The 19,376-nt window shown below is 40.9% G+C and overlaps 2 non-coding genes across 2 annotated transcripts; both read left to right on the top strand.

The window, feature by feature from the left end:
- Nucleotides 1-288: 288 nt before the first annotated feature.
- LOC141619621 (small nucleolar RNA R71) lies at nucleotides 289-395 on the top strand. Its single transcript, XR_012531766.1, has one exon. It is a non-coding gene; the product is annotated as a small nucleolar RNA R71 (small nucleolar RNA).
- Nucleotides 396-14,142: 13,747 nt separating this feature from the next.
- LOC141620129 (small nucleolar RNA R71) lies at nucleotides 14,143-14,249 on the top strand. Its single transcript, XR_012531892.1, has one exon. It is a non-coding gene; the product is annotated as a small nucleolar RNA R71 (small nucleolar RNA).
- The last annotated feature ends 5,127 nt before the right edge of the window (nucleotides 14,250-19,376 follow it).

A 19,376-nucleotide genomic window follows, 5' to 3' on the forward strand; every position in this document is an offset into this window, starting at 1 on the left:
GCCTCTTCAAGTTTAGCCATAGCCTTGTCAAACTTCAAATTAATGATGTCAATTTGAGCACTAAGTTTAGCACCCAATTGAGTAATAGAGTCCACCGCATGCTTTCCTCCTCTAGTAGCCTTCCGAGGTCTACTATATTGTGAGTTATGGACCGCCATTTCTTCAATCTTGTTCCATGTTTGATTGTCATCAACTTCGGTAAACATACCATTTGACCCCATATTGAGAATATTTCGAGAGTCTTCATATAGACCATTCGAAAATTGTTGTACAAGGAACCACTCGCTAAGTCCATGGTGTGGACAATATCGACAAGTATCCTTGAATCTCTCCCATGCTTCATACAAAGATTCCTCATCCCTTTGTTTGAACCCGGTGATTTGGGCTCTCAACATTTTAGTCTTCTCCGGAGGATAGGATTTCTTGTAGAAAGCAAGTGCCAATTTCTTCCAAGAGTCAATATCAAGAGTAGCCTTATCTAGGCTCTTGAACCATTGTTTCACAGAACTAATCAAAGAAAAAGGAAATAAGACCCATCTAATTTGGTCTTGAGTGACTCCGGTTTGAGAAATCGCATCACAATAGTCACAAAAAGTCTCCATATGAGAATGAGGGTCTTCACTAGGCATCCTCCCAAATTGACTTCTGTCAACCAATTGTATAAATGCGGATTTTACAATGAAATTACCGGTTAAATGTTGTGGGGTAGGAGTACCATTTGGTAGGTTGTCCGCGGTTGGTACGGAATGTGATGAAACTTTAGGCATTGTGGGTTGATTTTGTGGTTGGTTTTGGGTTGGTGTAGATACCCAGTATCTACACCTTCCAAAAACCACCCGATGATGATCGGACTATAACGTGTTTTTGATATGCGTGCGTGGATTGGCTATACATGAGATGGTTTAATGCACTACTCGAATATGAAAAATGATTTCATAAAGGGTTTTCTAACTTCATTTGCATTAAAATAACACTATTTAGAGTTAAAACTGTCTTCGGACCCAAAACCGACTTAGAAACCCGCAACTCGAGTCAACCTGAGTCAACCCGAGTCAAACCAAATCTTTAATGACAAAAATAATGCCATTAATATTTTTATCATGTCATTTCCATTAAAATGACCCTACTAAGAGTCAAAACCGACACCGGGACAAAAACCGACTCGAAATTCAAATCCCGACTCACACGGGTCAAACCCGAGTCAAGCACACAAAACACTTACCGCAAGTAACAACCCAAAATCATCTTATTAGATGTCCATATTGTTACACGACATCCTATTTGGATACCACACATCAAACCAACCAAACAATGGATGGAGAATTGGCCACGTCCAAATTGAAAAGGACAAGGCACCCCATTACATCACGAGGTAGCTCGCGCCTAAAGCATGTGTCTGCTTAGCCTCCAAGCAAACTTAACCGACCTACCATCCCACATTTCTCTATAAATACCCACCATCACACACCATAATCCTCACGCGAGAGTCCGCCCCTTCACCTCTCCCTTAAACTTCTAGACTCGACTTCCTAAGTCACAAAATCGACACATGTATACGACCTACCGATCGTAAACACAAGCCTTACACACATTGTTTGGTACCGTCGCCGTGCATTCGACCAAACCATTTGACCAACTCAATTCATCAATTAACATGTTTTAATTAACATATTTTCAACATATTTTCCAAACCAAATCCTTTTTTAAGGCACTCTTTTTAAACTTCTTTGATCGCGAGTAGTCACAACGAGAAAACCGTCTCTAAAGTCGTCTACCACGCATAACACGATTCAAATATAGGTTAGACGAGCCAAAACCGGATTTTGGCCCGAGAAAGGGGCTGCTTGTATAGCAGCATGGCTCGCGCCTCAATGCCCTCTCAGGCCTTAATCCAGCCGTGTTTGTTCTCGTCTTTCCTCTTTATTTCATTTCTTATTTGTAATCGGTTTTTACCATTTCAAATGTTTCAAATCATTTTTATGACCAACTTTTTAGCCATAAATTATAATCACCCTTGGTTCCATATACCATGACGGTTTAATCCGTGACTCGGTGATATTAATTGGCTAATTACATTTTAAAGGAAATTCTTTTCTTTTATTTACCATTTTAATTCATTTTTATGATAAATATATTTTGCGATTACAAAAATCATCCTTGGTTCTTTATACCATGACGGTTTATTCCGTGACCCGATGATATTATTGGTTGATTACATTTTAATGGGTATTTTAACACCCTTTTATTTTATTTACCATTTTTCTCATTTATTTACATTTGTAAATATATTAGTCATAATTCATAATCATCCTTGGTTGTTTATACCATGTCGGTTTAATCCGAGTACGATGATTAACTTGACTAATTACAAAGAAATGAACTTAACATGATTAGTTCAAATCAAACATTTTACTTTTTTATTTGTAAACTATAATTTTCAAACATGCAAATCCGACAACGAATGTTGCAAACACAATAGTAATTATTGCGAGTCATGCAAACAACATTTAAAAATCTTTCATCATAAATACGGTTTTAAATAACCTTTTCAAGAACCAGGAGACGCCCCATTGGGTCGGCTCATTGCTCGCGCCCCAAGAGGCCGTCTGCTTTCTTATCTAAAAACCTGGCAGAGCCCTTCCCCTCGCCAATGGGCTCGCGCCCCAATGGGGCTGCCTGGCATTGTTCTGTTTCATTTTAGTACTTGTTTAGGACGACCCCGACTACGGTTAACCCAAATACGTGACGGATCAGATTGACGAGTTTGCATTTTATACTTTGTCTTTTAAACACACTTTTTCAAACAATGGAATCGTGTTAAGCATCATAATCCGAATTTGGTAAATGGATGTTTAATTTCCGTTTTCACCTGTAAATCAATCTACATCCAACTTGACATCTTATGCTTGATATTTGGATTAACAAACCGACTTAGAAAGCCAACATGTTAGGTTAAACTTTTGGATGTGCATTCATGCATTTACATCGTTTTATCAACTTTCGCACTTAAACAACCACGATCGATCAGTAGAGGCCGCTTACGCGGGCGGGATTAGGTGTCCGATTAAAGGGCTTCCCAATACGTACCCTCACCCCTTACTCAGAACCTTTGGATAGTGGATGGCCTTATCCAGGGCGTACGAGAGTCATTTTAGGCATAGAATGCTAAAAGGGGAACAAGTCCTTATCTTTAGTACCTATGTCAAATATTGCTTTGTGCTTCGTTTGACCGAGGTATAAAGTGGATTTCGAACGGGTTCCAGGCATCCCATAATTGCTTGGTGGCGACTCCGAACATCTCTAATCATTTCGAGACCTTTACCGAGACGAAACCGACCTATCTAAAGTGATCCGGTCGAAAGCATTTTTACGTCATCGAGCGTGGCTTTCAAAAGACCGCTGCATGTCCACAATTTGGCTTGGCGTGCGGGTGGCCCGTGACCACACACCTGTAGGTGGCCCAAATCCACACACCGGCCTGTGGCCCATGTCCACAGATAGGCGACTCCGCTGGGGAAAACTAGGACACTTGTGTCTTTGTGATCCTTAGAGGTGAAACTCGAACGAGGTCGTGGTTAAAAGTGCATTAATTGATATTACGGTCATAAGTCGGGTTCCTTGTCCGGGCCCACAACCTAACCTTTATCGACTAATTGGCTCGTCCCGCCGGCGTGAGTTTTCTCATCCCCGCGTTTCGAATACCGAATGCGTCAAGCATACCGTTGACGTTACACATTTCTGTTTCGTCAAAGAGCTTTCATCACCTTCGAGCACGAGGCTAGGAAACCCTCCTTACACATTTTTGTTTGGATTGGTATCACTCTCGCAAATCGGGGTTCGATTTCTTGGTGTGTAACCCACCTTATTAAGCCAAAACCCGTGTCAGCATTATACATAATATAATGAACTGTGAGTTCTTATGTGTTATGTGATCATAAGTCCTTCCGTGTCATTTCAAACTTTCAAAAACATCTTTTTGCGCCGTTATAATGGCCGTTTCAAACCTCGGTCTTTCGCCGACCGTTGGAACCTTTTTATACCGTCGTAATGACGATTTTCAAATCCGGTTTTTCACAACCGTTTCAAACCTCGGTCTTTCTCCGACCGTTGCAAACCTTTTTTAGGCCGTCCTAATGACGACTTTCAATTCCGATTTTCTACAACCGTTTTAAAAACACATTTTGCGCCGTTATAATGGCCGTTTCAAACCTCGGTCTTTCCCCGACCGTTGGAACCTTTTCATGCCGTCGTAATGACGATTTTCAAATCCGGTTTTCTACAACCATTTCAACACGCCTTTATAGGCCGTCGTAATGACGATTTTCGAATCCGGTTTTCTACAACCATTTCAACATGCCTTTCTAGGCCGTCGTAATGACGATTTTCGAATCCGGTTTTTTACAACCATTTCAACACGCCTTTCTATACCGTCGTAATGACGATTTTCAAACCCGGTTTTCTACAACAATTTCAAACCTCGGTCTTTCGCCGTCCGTTGCACGCCTTTTTAGGCCGTTGTAATGACGACTTTTAAAACTCGGTTTTTTACAACCGTTTCAAATACACCTTTTTATGCCGTTATTATGGCCATTTCAAAACCCGGTTTTTATAACCATTTCAAATGCACCTTTTCATGCCGTTGTAATGACAATTTCTAACCCTGGTTTTCACAAACCGTTTCAAAATACCCTTTTACGTCGTCATAATGGCCGTTTCAAACCTCGGTCTCTCGCCGACCGTTGCATTCTCAATGCGCCTTTTTACGCCGTCGTAATGACGAATTCTTCCCTCGAATTTTCAAAATTCGAAATCAATTTTCAAACAAAAACATTTTTCAAACCGTCGTAATGACGATTTCAACCCGTGCAACTTTCCAAATTTCAAATCTCGTTTTCAAAATCAAACTTGGCTTTTCTAAGCCGTCGTGATGACGAGTTCAATTCTCACACTTTTCGATTTGCATACCGTCTTTCAAAGGTTAAAACGGTTTTCTAACCCGTCGTAGTGTCGAATTCAATCCTCATAATTTCCAATTTCAAATCATTTGAAAACAAATTTAACCATTTTCAAATTTCAAATTCAAAATCAAATCATTTGAAAACAAATTTAATCGTTTTCAAATTTCAATTCAAAATCAAATCTTTGAAAACAAATTTAACCGTTTTCAAATTTAAATTCAAATTTAAATTTTAGAAAACCAATTTAACCGTTTTCAAATTAATCCAATTTCAAATTATTTGAAAAAAAATCTAACCGTTTTCAAATTTCAAATACAACTTCAAATCATTTGAAAACAAATTTAACCGTTTTCAAATTTCAATTCAAAATCAAATCTTTGAAAACAAATTTAACCGTTTTCAAATTTCAAATTCAAAATCAAATCCTTTGGAAACAAATTTAACCGTTTTCAGATTTCAAATCCAACTTCAAACCATTTGGAAACAAATTTAACCGTTTTAAAATTTCAAATCCAATTTCAAATCATTTGAAAACAAATTTAACCGTTTTCAAATTTCAATTCAAAATCATGTATTTGAAACAAATTTAACTGTTTTCATATTTCGAATCAAAACTCAATCTTTGAGAACAAATTTAACCGTTTTCAAATTCTCAACCAAATTTTAAATCCTTTGAAAACAAATTTAACCGTTTCCATGGCCATTGTGATGACGATTCCAAATACGATTTTCATATCCGTGATTCGGAATTTCAAAAACCGTCTTCGAAAACAACACATTGGTTTCAGAGTCGCCGGAATCTCCACTTAAACCGTCTTTTGAAAATAAACCTAAGACAACCCTTTCAACTGGCTGACCTTCTACAGATCCCTACTCTTCGGAAGCCGTCCATAACACGACAAATGAATCTTTTGAAAATTTCTATTTTCTAAAATTTCAGTCCACCATTCCGATTCAACCTCGAGTCAACTCAAGCCGTCTAGATAACATCGAGTGTCTGCCGAAGTTGGTACCTTCCTTCTGGTCTAGATCGTGTCGCCTAATTGTCGAGACATCTCCAATTATGGCGTTATCAGAGTCAAAACCTGTCGGGTTTTAAACCCGCATTTCCCCTAAATTACAGGTCAAAGGTCAAGTTTGTGTACATGTCTTGTCCAACGGCGTCACGCCAGCAACAAACCTCCAAACTAAGTCGGAAGTCGTCTGTCTAGGCATCACTATGCTAAAGTCGACACTCGAGTCTAAGTTCAAAGTCATGCACCACGAGTTCAAACACAAGAGGTCATTCACGATCTTTAATGAACTCATAACCTAGTCACACCGTCCCGTCTTCACGACATAACTGCCTTTTATACATATGTGTCGCACTTGCCTTTGTCTGTGTAATCCCTTGCCAAGACAAGTTAGAACGCCTATTGTTATGTCAAATAGGAATCCCTTGGGTGCCATCGATCGCCAACCAGAAACACAAGAAGGTGATCAACCTTCATCCGCCATGACTTCTGCTGAAACCAACAACATGGTCCTACGACTCCTAGCTACCGTGGAAAACTTGAGCACTCGTCTCTCCCAAGTTGAGGACAAACTAATAACCGGGAATTTTCCCTTTTCTGATATTGTGCAAAGGGTTAAGCTCCTTGAAAGCCGGCTACTTGCCATCGACAAAACAAAAACCAGACGACCTCATAGGTCCTTCCCTGATTTGGGTATGCCTTATGCCACAGCCTTGGAAAGGCTAATCTCACAAGGAAAACTCAAACCAATCGGTCCAACTCCAAACCCTCTACCAAGCAAGCGAGGACGTAGATGGGAAGGAAAACTGTTTTGTCAGTATCACCAAGGTCGCGGACATGACATTGAAATGTGTCTCCCTCTAAAAGGTGCCATACTTGATATGATTGAAAATGGAGAATTACCATTACCCCCCTCAACAAACAACAAAAACGACCCTCCGGAAAATCCTATTGGACACAGTCAGGAATCTTCCCTAGACTGCTCTCACCTCATCTCTCCTGACGATGAGAAAATTCATGCAATTGACGAAGATGGCATACAAAGCGCCATAATAATGCTCTCTGTCTCCATCAACAACATATTCTCAAAGCTGCAAGTGGCTATCGATGATTTGAACAACCGGGTAGCTAATTTGGAGAAGAGGTTTGGTAGTACTGAAAATGAACCTGACCATCAAGGAGAAAACTAACCCTCTGTTCACCAACCAACAGCTGTTGAAAATGAGGAGTCATTCAATGGTTCCCACATCCACGAACCTACCAACAAAGAACATGAAATAACCTCACCAAAATCCCTTTCAAAATACAAATCAACATCCCAAAAACCTCCCATTGACAATAACCCAATCCTGCTTCCGCCCAGGACTGATAAAAACAAAAACAAAACTCACAAAAACATCCCAAGAAACACCAATGTGGGAACCACGGGAAAACATCAAAGGGTCTTCACTGATCTGGGAATAACATATGGCACCGCTCTGGAGCTACTTGCTTCAGAAGGAATGCTCCAACCCATTGGTCCGACTCCGGACCCACCAGAACACAAAAGAGCCCAATCCTGGGATGGTAATGCCTATTGCCAATACCATCAAGGCAAGGGCCATGACACCAAAACCTGCTTCAAACTCAAGCATGTAATTCAAAATATGATTGAAGCTGGCAAAATCATAATTGCACCTCTCAGTCAAGACAATCCCCCTGAATGTCTCAAATCAAACAGCAAGGTTGATCATTCTCAAAGGACATTCACTAAACTCAACACAACCTATCCCACAACTCTTCAAAAGCTCATGACTGAAGGGAAGCTACAACCAATCGGGCCCACTCCGGACCCGTCTGAAAGCAGGAAATCTCGTTTCTGGGACGGCAATGCCTATTGCCAATATCATCAAGGAAATGGTCATGACACTGAAACATGCTTCAAACTGAAACATGTTATTCAAAATATGATCGACAATCATGAACTGATAGCTTCATCCCTATGCCAACCAAGTGATGAAGACAACCCTCATGAACATCTCTTTCTGCAAGGAGATGAAAGCCTCGTCGACTATTGTCCTCATATAATCCCCAACAACGAGAGTGAAGTGCTCAAGTGGGTCAATGCTCAAGATCAGACATTCAAGCCGTTGGATGCTGCGAAAGAGACCTTCGAGGAGGAACATGATGATTAGGAATTCGTATCTACGATTAAGTCTGAGTCCGAGTCCGAGTCTTAGGCTTTCTCATATCTATCCTAGTGTCTGTCCTTTTATTCCTAAGTGACAAACTGGGGGCTGTCCCCATGATTCACATGTATTCATCGAGTCTGTGCTAACATCTTATTTATCTAAATAAAAGCACGATTTCCAACTATCATATATTCTCCCCTTTACCATTTCCCGTTGACATTGAGAATTGATTTGTGAATTAATTTAAAACAAGCAATATGTTCCAATTCAGTGTGAGTACACTCGAGTGACGTTCCGTACCGAGTAAGCAGAGGAGTCAAAACTCCGCGTCCATTTTCTTCACCTATTCCATGCCTGGCAATAGAAACCATTAATTTGCACCCAATTTAGAACGAGCTTCTATCAAAGGGATTCTACGACGAACCTAGATAACAAACAAGAACGTCTCCTTGTTCATGTCAATGACGGAAGGCAAGCCCATACCCCACAAAAACATCACATCACCAAATATCAACCTCTCACCAACGGGTACATCCCCGTCTGCACCTCTACCTTCCTCGAACGAAGGACGGCAAAAAAACAATATATCCAAAGCGAAAGGCCAAAATCAAAGGCCCAAGCCAATAGCCATTCACCCGAAGCCAAAGCGAAAAGCCAAAATCAAAGGCCCAAGCCAATATCCATTCACCCAAAGCCAAAGCGAAAGGCCAAAATCAAAGGCCCAAGCCAATATCCATTCACCCAAAGCCAAAGCGAAAGGCCAAAATCAAAGGCCCAAGCCAATAGCCATTCACCCAAAGTCAAAGCGAAATGCCAAAATCAAAAACCCAAGTTAATATCCATCCCCCAAGACAAAATCAAAACAAAATAAGATTGAAACCCTTTTTCTCAAAAAGGCCAAAACCCAAAGAAAACATCCACCACACAAAATCCAGGACCAACAAGTCCAAAACACCAAACACTAAAACCTCAACCAACACAGCTTCACCTCTAAGTCCTTCAACAGACTGTTACATGGAGACCCATCTAGGATCCTGGGGATTCCCCTCAAGATCATAACCAACATCGCTTCACCCCTAAAGTCCATCTAGAGACTGCTACAGGGAGACCTATCTAGGATTCTGAGGATTCCCCTTCAGCTCGTAATATCACACCTTAACCTTTAAGGTCCAGACATAGGATTCTGATCCCACATTTACCAACCATTTCGTGCTCAGGCCACATCAAGCCGGAGACCCCATTCCGCACCACATTACAAGCCACAACCCACCGGCCTAAACACCACAAAATACAAACTCCATATTTTTATCTGTCAAACAACCCTTTTATTACCAACCTTCACATTCTAAAATGCCGAAGCCATTTCCACCTTGACCCAAATTCAGAGTCTTCAAAAAACATTGCTTTCTTAGGGTCCACTTTTTAGTGTGCTCACACAACAAGAAACATTTTCACCAGCTATGCCTCTTCGATTCATGATCAAGAGGTATTTCTCTCCAATCAACTTTCGAGTCACCAAATGGAATTCACCGTCGTGACCCTCAACTCCAGATTTTATCTGTCAAACAAACTTATTATTACCAAGCTCCACATTCCCTAATGTTGAAGCCATTTTCACCCTGCCCCAGATACGGAGTTCTCGAATGCTTTGCTACCGAGAACGAGACATACCCAATCTACCCTTAGGGTCCACTTTTTAGTGTGCTCACATAATAAGGAACATTTTTACAAATTAGACCTCTTCGATTCATGATCGAGGGGAATTCTCTCAAATCAATTTTTCGAGTCACCAAACGGAATTTACCATCGTGACCCCCTCACATTAAGGTCCTAACAACTCGCTTAGGCACACATTCAGATGAGTCACCAAACGGAATTTACCGTCGTTATCCTCCCACTTTAAGGTCCTAACAACTCGCTTAAGTACACATTTAGAACTACGATCTGGTAGGATTTCACTTCACGTGAATACGTAGGTAGTCCTTCAAGGACGCAACCATACACCTCAAAATCACTTTAAGGTCCTAACAACTCGCTTAGGCACACACATTCAGAACTACGATCCGGTTTGATTTCGCAAACACGCGAATACGTAGGCAGTCCTATTACGAGGACATAACCACACCCCCCACACACATTCAATTTTCAAACCTTCAATTTGCAAACCATTGCACACACAGTTCAGAACTACGATCTGGTTTGATTTCGCACACACGCGAATACGTAGGCAGTCCCTAACAGGGACACAACCGCACACCCATCTCAATCTCAAACATCAACATCAATCCTCAAAACCAGCCCACCCAGCTGTAGAAAATTATTCTCATACCTCTTTACTGGGGGCTTCTTCCTTAAGAAGTCGCCCATTTCTTGTTTTGTCAAATTACCACCTTCTCACTCTGGGGGCTTCTCTTTCAAGACGCCACCCATCCTTTACCCTCAAACATCTTTCGAGTCTCAACTACAGTCCAAAAAACAAACGCCCATAGCCTAGTGCTCGGTTCGAACGATGACAAGGTCTTGGTTCCGCTCTCCGAATCATCATACCTTGAGAAGGGATCTCAAACAAGCAAATGGAGGCAAAGATGTCTGGAAAAGTTAATCAATTCATGTTCCCCAGCCGAGCAGACCTTCTACTCCAGGGATTTGATACGCGCTGTCACCCTTTCTTGGCTAGGAGTTGCACTTACATGTGCAAAGTCTATCAGAGTCACCCCCGTGTTGTGTCGACACTGACTTTGTATCACGTTCATGGTCGTCTGCTATGTCATTCTGTTGGTATGCGTCCATGTGAGTCAATATCGCAACGGTCACGTGTCTCCAATTTATCAAATCACAGATCTACGAGTAACAAGACTCGCCTTTAAGTTTCACAACATTCAAAACTCCTATCTCCCTTCGCGTGAGATATAACATGCTAGTTACTTATATGCTAACTGCTCACATGCTTATGTGCTTACGTGCTTATATGCTTACATGCTAGTTGCTTTTATGCTAATTACTTACATGCTTATATGCGTACGTGCTTATATGCTTGCATTCAATGTACTTGTTTATGCGACTGCGGATTTGTGTGGTCACTAACCATACAGATAATCTAGAGAAGACAAACACACTCCAGCTGAGTACTGGGTTCTTCCCAACAAACGGCGACCCATCAAGTCCAAGAACTTTAACCCCGCCGATTACATGGCACACGCTACCTCCCAACGAGCAGTAACCCATATCCCCGGCGAGTCCTGAGGAGTTTCTAACTCCCCAGCGAATGCCGATTTTCAAATGGATGTCACACATGCTATTTTCCACAGTTGATCATTCGACCATGAATGGCTGGCGAGCCTCAATGCACTTTCAACATGGTTGGCGAGCCTCGGAACGCACCTTCAACATAGCTGGCGAGCCTTACAACGCACCATGGCTGGCGAGCCTTACAACGCACCGCGGCGGGAGAGCCCCTTCACATCCTTATCACAGCTGGCGAGTCTTTGCACGCACACAAGATGCAACTCAAGGACGTATCCCGAAGATACCTCGAGTACGACTCCTTATCACAGCTGGCGAGCCTTTGTCCGCAAACAACTCAAGGACGTATCCCGAAGATGCCTCAGGTACGACTCTTTATCACAGCTGGGGAGCCTTTGTCCGCAAACGCGCAAGGACATATCCCGAAGATGCCTCAAGTATGATTCCTTCTTATGGCTGGCGAGCTTTTATACGTAGTCTAATGGACTTTAAACTACCCAAACCGGAAGTCGACAGACTCTAAACTGTTCCCGACGGTAGGTCCTTGACTCGAATCCCCGAGTCGCCTCGACGTCCCCCTTCCCGACGGCAGGTCCTTGGCTCAAACCTTTTTGAGTAGCTTCGACGTCGCAATGGTCTTCAGGTTGTAGTCTTCGATTGACCTGGAGATCATACTTTGACTTTCGCCCTGTCCAAGCCTCAGTCAAAGTGGGGGCTCAGAGATACCCGATCTCGCACCTTCTAAAAACCACCCGATAATGATCGGACTATAACGAGTTTTTGATATGCGTGCGTGGATTGGCTATACATGAGACGGTTTAATGCACTACTCGGATATGAAAACTGATTTCATAAATGGTTTTCTAACTTCATTTGCATTAAAATAACACTATTTAGAGTTAAAATTGTCTTCGGACCCAAAACCAACTCAGAAACCCGCAACTCGAGTCAACCTGAGTCAAACCAAATCTCGAATGACAAAAATATTAACCCGCAACTCGAGTCAACATTGAGATGCCAACTTCTTCCTATCACTTTCTCGGCTATAATGATCAACCATGAAACATGGCTCATGTAGTCGGGGACCTCTCATGGTCTTGTCAAGATTAAAAGTGATTGTTTCATCTCCCACTTCGAGTGTGAGCTCTCCATGTTTCACGTCAATCACCACTCCCGCGGTGTGTAAGAAAGGTCCTCCTAAAATGATAGGAATGTTGGAGTTTTCCTCCATGTCAACAATAACAAAGTCCACCGGGATGAAGAACTTTCTAATTCTTACCGGCACATCCTCCCATACCCCTAAAGGTGTCTTTGTTGAACGATCCACTATTTGAAGTGTGATATTAGTGCACTTGAGCTCTCCCATTCCTAACCTTTTGCATACCGAATATGGCATGACACTCACACTTGCCCCAAGGTCACATAGAGCTTTGTTGATTGTAGTATCGCCAATGGTGCATGGAATAGAGAAACTTCCCGGATCCTTTAGTTTTGGAGGTGAACTTCCTTGTAGCATGGCACTACTCACCTTAGCGAAAGCAATAGTCTCAAGCTTCCGGATGGATTTCTTCTTTGTAAAAATATCTTTCATGTATTTCGCATAGGCCGGAACGTGATTGATCAATTCCGTAAATGGAATTGAGACTTCCAAATTTTTCACAATCTCCATACACTTCCCAAGTTGTTCATCAAACTTAGGCTTAGCTTGACGACCTGGAAATGGAAGCCGAATCACAATAGGCTCTTTCTCCTTAGCCTTCTCTTCATTCTCCTTTGAAACTTCTTGAATGGTGGTGGGTTCTTCTTTCTTAGAGTCTTCAACTCTTTCCTTGTCACTAGCATTCACAACATCTTCATCAACAGTCCTCTTCGGCCCTTCATACCTTGTACCACTCCTCAAATGGATGGCACTCACCGACTCATGTCTTGGGGGATTACCTTGAGGTGGTAATTGCCCCTTTTGTCTATGTGAACTAGAAGATGCTAATTGAGACATTTTGGTTTCCAACATCTTCGTGTGGGCTAGTATGTTGTTGATGGTGATGTCCTTTGCTTGACTATCCTTTTGCATTTGAGCGAAAAATTCTTGTTGGTTCTTTTGCATTTGGAGGACCGCTTTTTGAACATCAAAACTTTGGTCATTTATTTTATTGTATGAATGTTTGTTTTGATAACCTTGGTTTTGATTGTAAAAGGGTCTTTGAGCTTGGTTTCTCATTGGAGGTGGGGCGTATGTTGTTTGAGGGTTTTGAACATTTTGGCTTTTGTATGAGAGGTTGGGGTGGAATTTGGTGTTTTCATTGTAATAGTTGGAATAAGGGGTACCACTCTTATATGCTTGGAAAGCATTCACTTGTTCCCCTACATTCACTTTGGTCATGTCCTAAAGTTCCACAACTCTCAAATACTCCACTTGGAATTAATGATGATGCTACCATAGCATTAACATGTTGCTTAGGTGATTTGGAGGCCTCTTCAAGTTTAGCCATAGCCTTCTCAAACTTCAAATTAATGGTGTCAATGTGAGCACTAAGTTGAGCACCCAATTGAGTAATAGAGTCCACCGCATGCTTTCCTCCTCTAGTAGCCTTCCGAGGTCTACTATATTGTGAGTTATGGATCGCCATTTCTTCAATCTTGTTCCATGTTTGATTTTCATCAACTTCGGTAAACATACCATTTGACCCCATATTGAGAATATTTCGGGAGTCTTCATATAGACCATTCCAAAATTGTTGTACAAGGAACCACTCGCTAAGTCCATGGTGTGGAAAAGATCGACAAGTATCCTTGAATCTCTCCCATGCTTCATACAAAGATTCCTCATCCCTTTGTTTGAACCCGGTGATTTGGGCTCTCAACATGTTAGTCTTATCCGGAGGATAGAATTTCTTGTAGAAAGCAAGTGCGAATTTCATCCAAGAGTCAATACCAAGAGTAGCCTTATCTAGGCTCTTGAACCATTGTTTCACGGAACCAATCAAAGAAAAAGGAAATAAGACCCATCGAATTTGGTCTTGAGTGACTCCGCTTTGAGAAATCGCATCACAATAATCACAAAAAGTCTCCATATGAGAATGAGGGTCTTCACTAGGCATCCCCCCAAATTGACTTCTCTCAACCAATTGTATAAATGCGGATTTTGCAATGAAATTACCGGTTAAATGTTGTGGGGTAGGAGTACCATTTGGTAGGTTCTCCTCGGTTGGTACGGAATGTGATGAAAATTTAGGCATTGCGGGTTGATTTTGTGGTTGGTTTTGGGTTGGTGTAGATACCCAGTATCTGCACCTTCCAAAAACCACCCGATGATGATCGGACGATAACGTGTTTTTCATATGCGTGCGTGGATTGGCCATACATGGGATGGTTTAATGCACTACTCGGATAAGAAAAATGATTTCATAAATGATTTTCTAACTTCATTTGCATTAAAATAACACTATTTAGAGTTAAAACTGTCTTCGGACCCAAAACCGACTCAGAAACTCGCAACTCGAGTCAACCTGAGTCAACCCGAGTCAAACCAAATCTCGAATGACAATTATAATGCCATTAATGTCTTTATCATGTTATTTCCATTAAAATGACCCTAACTAGAGTCAAAACCGACACCGGGCCAAAAACCGACTCGAAATTCAAATCCCGACTCACACGGGTAAAACCCGAGTCAAGCACACAAAACACCTACCTCAAGTAACACCCAAAATCATCTTATTAGATGTCCATATTGTTACACGACATCCTATTTGGATACCACACATCAAACCAACCAAACAATGGACGGAGAATTGGCCACGTCCAAATTGAAAAGGACAAGGCACCCCATTACATCACGAGGTAGCTCGCGCCTAAAGCATGTGTCTACTTAGCCTCCAAGCAAACTTAACCGACCTACCATCCCACATTTCTCTATAAATACCCACCATCACACACCATAATCCTCACGCGAGAGTCCGCCCCTTCACCTCTCCCTTAAACTTCTAGACTCGCCTTCCTAAGTCACAAAATCGACATGTGTTTACGACCTACCGATCGTAAACACAAGCCTTACACACATTGTTTGGTACCGTCGCCGTGTATTCGACCAACCCATTTGACCAACTCAATTCATAAATTAACATGTTTTAATTAACATATTTTCAAAACCAAATCCTTTTTTAAGGCACTCTTTTTAAACTTCTTTGATTACGAGTAGTCACAACGAGAAAACCGTCTCTAAAGTCGTCTACCACGCAAACATCAAAATACGTAAGTTTGAGGGTGTAAATATCTCATTTATTTCATGTCTTTACTGTTTTTATGAGTTTATATGCATGAACAATGAATAACACGATTCAAATATAGGTTAGACGAGCCAAAACCGGATTTTGGCCAGATAGGGGCTGCTTGTATAGCAGCATGGCTCGCGCCTTAATGCCCTCTCAGGCCTTAATCCAACCGTGTTTGTTTTCAACTTTCCTCTTTATTTCATTTCTTATTTGTAATCGGTTTTTACCATTTCAAATGTTTCAACTCATTTTTATGACCAACTTTTTAGCCATAAATTATAATCACCCTTGGTTCCATATACCATGACGGTTTAATCCGTGACTCGGTGATATTAATTGGCTAATTTCATTTTAAAGGAAATTCTTTTCTTTTATTTACCATTTTAATTCATTTTTATGATAAAGATATTTTGACCATTACAAAAATCATCCTTGGTTCTTTATACCATGACGGTTTATTCCGTGACCCGATGATATTATTGGTTGATTACATTTTAATGAGTATTTTAACACCCTTTTATTTTATTTACCATTTTTCTCATTTATTTAACTTTGTAAATATATTAGTCATAATTCATAATCATCCTTGGTTGTTTTTATTTGTAAACTATACTTTTCAAACATGCAAATCCGACAACGAATGTTACTAACACAATAGTAATTATTCCGAGTCATGCAAACAACATTTACAAATCTTTCACCATAAATACGGTTTTAAATAACCTTTTCAAGAACCAGGAGACGCCCCATTGGGTCGCTCATTGCTCACGCCCCAAGAGGCCGTCAGCTTTCTAATCTAAAAACATGGCAGAGCCCTTCCCCTTGCCAATGGGATCGCGCCACAATGGGGCTGCCTGGCATTATTCTGTTTCGTTTTAGTACTTGTCTAGGACGACCGCGATTACGGTTAACCCGAATACGTGACGGATCAGATTGATGAGTTTGCATTTTATACTTTGTCTTTTAAACACACTTTTTCAAACAATGGAATCGTGTTAAGCATCATAATCTGAATTTGGTAAATGGATCTTTAATTTACGTTTTCACATGCAAATCAATCTAAATCCAACTTGACATCTTATGCTTGATATTTGGATTAACAAACCGAATTAGAAAGCTCACATGTTAGGTTAAACTTTTGGATGTGCATTCATGCATTTACACCGTTTTATCAACTTTTGCACTTAAACAACCACGATCGATCAGTAGAGGCCGCTAACGCGGGCAGGATTAGGTGTCCGATTAAAGGGCTTCCCAATACATACCGTCACCCCTTACTCAGAATCTTTGGATAGTAGATGGCCATATCCAGGGCGTACGAGAGTCATTTTAGGCACAGAATGCTAAAAGGGGGACGAGTCCTTATCTTTAGTACCTATGTCAAATACTGCTTTGTGCTTCATTTGACCGAGGTATAATGTGGATTTCGAACGGGTTCCAGGCATCCCATAATTGCTTGGTGGCGACTCTGAACATCTCTAATCGTTTCGAGACCTTTACCGAGACGAAACCGACCGATCTAAAGTGATCCGGTCGAAAGCATTTTTAAATCATCGAGCGTGGCATTCAAAAGACTGCTGCATGTCCACAATTTGGCTTGGCGTGCAGGTGCCCCGTGACCGCATATCGGTAGGTGGCCCAAATTCACAGACAGGCCTGTGGCCCATGTCCATAGTTGGGTTATCTTCTCCTTCTCTTGCAAAAGGGTTGATGAACTCAATATTATTTGGTTGAATGTCCACAATCTCACCAATACCTCTCAAAGTATTTCTAGCAAGTCTTCTATTGTTGGTCAAAGTTCTTTCAATTTCAAGATCAATGGGTAACAACAAGTTACCTTGTGTTCTCCTAGACATGCAAAATATCAAACAACTCGAAAACAATTAAAACGAACCTTGAGGAGTTCAACTTCTCCAAGGTAAAGAAAGACACAACTAAAAACAATTAAAGAAAATCAAATCAAGTTAACACCGTCCCCGGCAACGGCGCCATTTTTGGTTCGTCGGTTTTGTTACTCGTCGTCAAAAGTTACCTTGACCAAAACAATATTTTTAACTTCACAAACTACTCTACTCTTAGTAAAGAGGTAAGTAAAGGTCAGATCCCAAGGGACGGGTATTGATGTAGGATTTTCAATTGCAAATAGTTATGTCTAGGAGTGTCACAATTTGAGTTGAGGTAGGAGATCAACTAAACTAATCAACAATGTAAATAAAGTAGTAAAAATAAGCAAGATGATTAAAATGAGATATAAACTAATGATTAAAAGTACTAGGGTGTCATGGGTTCATAGGGGATTCATGGGATTTGATCATACAAACATGTTCTCTACTAGATTCAAGCACTTATTGTTCTGATGGGATCGAGTTAGTGTATATCTTACAATCTCTAAAAAGGTTTGGGTCCCGGAGCCGAATCGATTAGATTGTACAACACCTACAAGTCGACTTAATCCTTCCTATCCAACAATATGCATGTTCTAATGAGACTCGAGTTGGTTTATATCTTACAAGTCTCATTAAAAAGGTAAGTGATGGGTAAAAAATGCAAGGATTCATAGGCTCGCATTTCATCAAACATAACATGTGCATAAGTTGGAATCACAACAAGCAAGCAAATTAATTATGAAAACATATTAGATTAAGCATGAACCAATCCCCATGTTGGTTTCCCCTAATTCCCCATTAACCCTAGTTAAGGAAACTACTCACTCATTATCAAGTTCAACATGCTAACAAGTTTGTCAATCATACTAGCAAGGCAAAACATGATGAACAAATGAAAATGATCAACAATAATTAAAAAGGATTAAGAGAGAATTATACCTATGAAGATGATTTCAAATAATAAAGCAAAGAATAATAGAAGTACTTGATGATTGATGGAAGGTTGTCAATCCTCCAAATAAACCCAAATAATCTTCTAATTACCCAAAATAAATGATGAACAATAGAGAAATTAAGGAAAGATTAAGGAATGAGATTTGTATTAATACTAGATTAAAAGTTGATTATAGGACTAAGACAAGATTAAAATAGGATTAAGATTTTATTGAGATGACATGCTAATCTAGGTAGTACAAAGGGGTATTTATACTAAAGATTAGGTACAAAGATTAGGGTTACTAAGGGCTTAAATGACTATTAAGACCCTTAAGAAAAGTTGAGAAAATGCTCCTCTTCAAGGAGATGCGCATCTCCGTTTTGCTAGTCCCACGAAGATATGCTCGACCCGAGTGTCTAGAAAGCTGGCACGGTGGAGTCTGTAAGGGGATCGGAGCGGAGCATGGGAGAGACGCTCGGATTTCTTGGCTTCAAGACGAGCGTCTTGGCATCGGGATGCTCGGATTGCTGGGCAGGGAGACGCTCGGATTGGCTGCAATCCACTCGGATTGTTAGACAGGCACCTCTCTTTTCTTCTTTCCTCAACAATCCGCGGGGATCTTGTTGAGGATGCAAGGATCCTTTCATCATTGCCCAATCTGCTTTATTATCTACATAGGACTTCTAGTATCGTCTTCCCTTTGATGCTTTGGTCATTGAATGCGATCAATTTAGCTCCATTTTGCCATGAAAATGAAAGGTTTGCACTCCTCTCCTACCAAGGAAACAAAACCTCAAAGAATATGCAAAATGGGAAACTAAAGATAGTAAATGACCCAATTATGCACTATAAAGCATAGGAACGAAGCTAAATCGGGTACTAAATGTGCTCAAATAT

The sequence above is a fragment of the Silene latifolia genome, chromosome 1 (assembly GCF_048544455.1).
Source record: "Silene latifolia isolate original U9 population chromosome 1, ASM4854445v1, whole genome shotgun sequence".
Taxonomy (NCBI): domain Eukaryota; kingdom Viridiplantae; phylum Streptophyta; class Magnoliopsida; order Caryophyllales; family Caryophyllaceae; genus Silene; species Silene latifolia.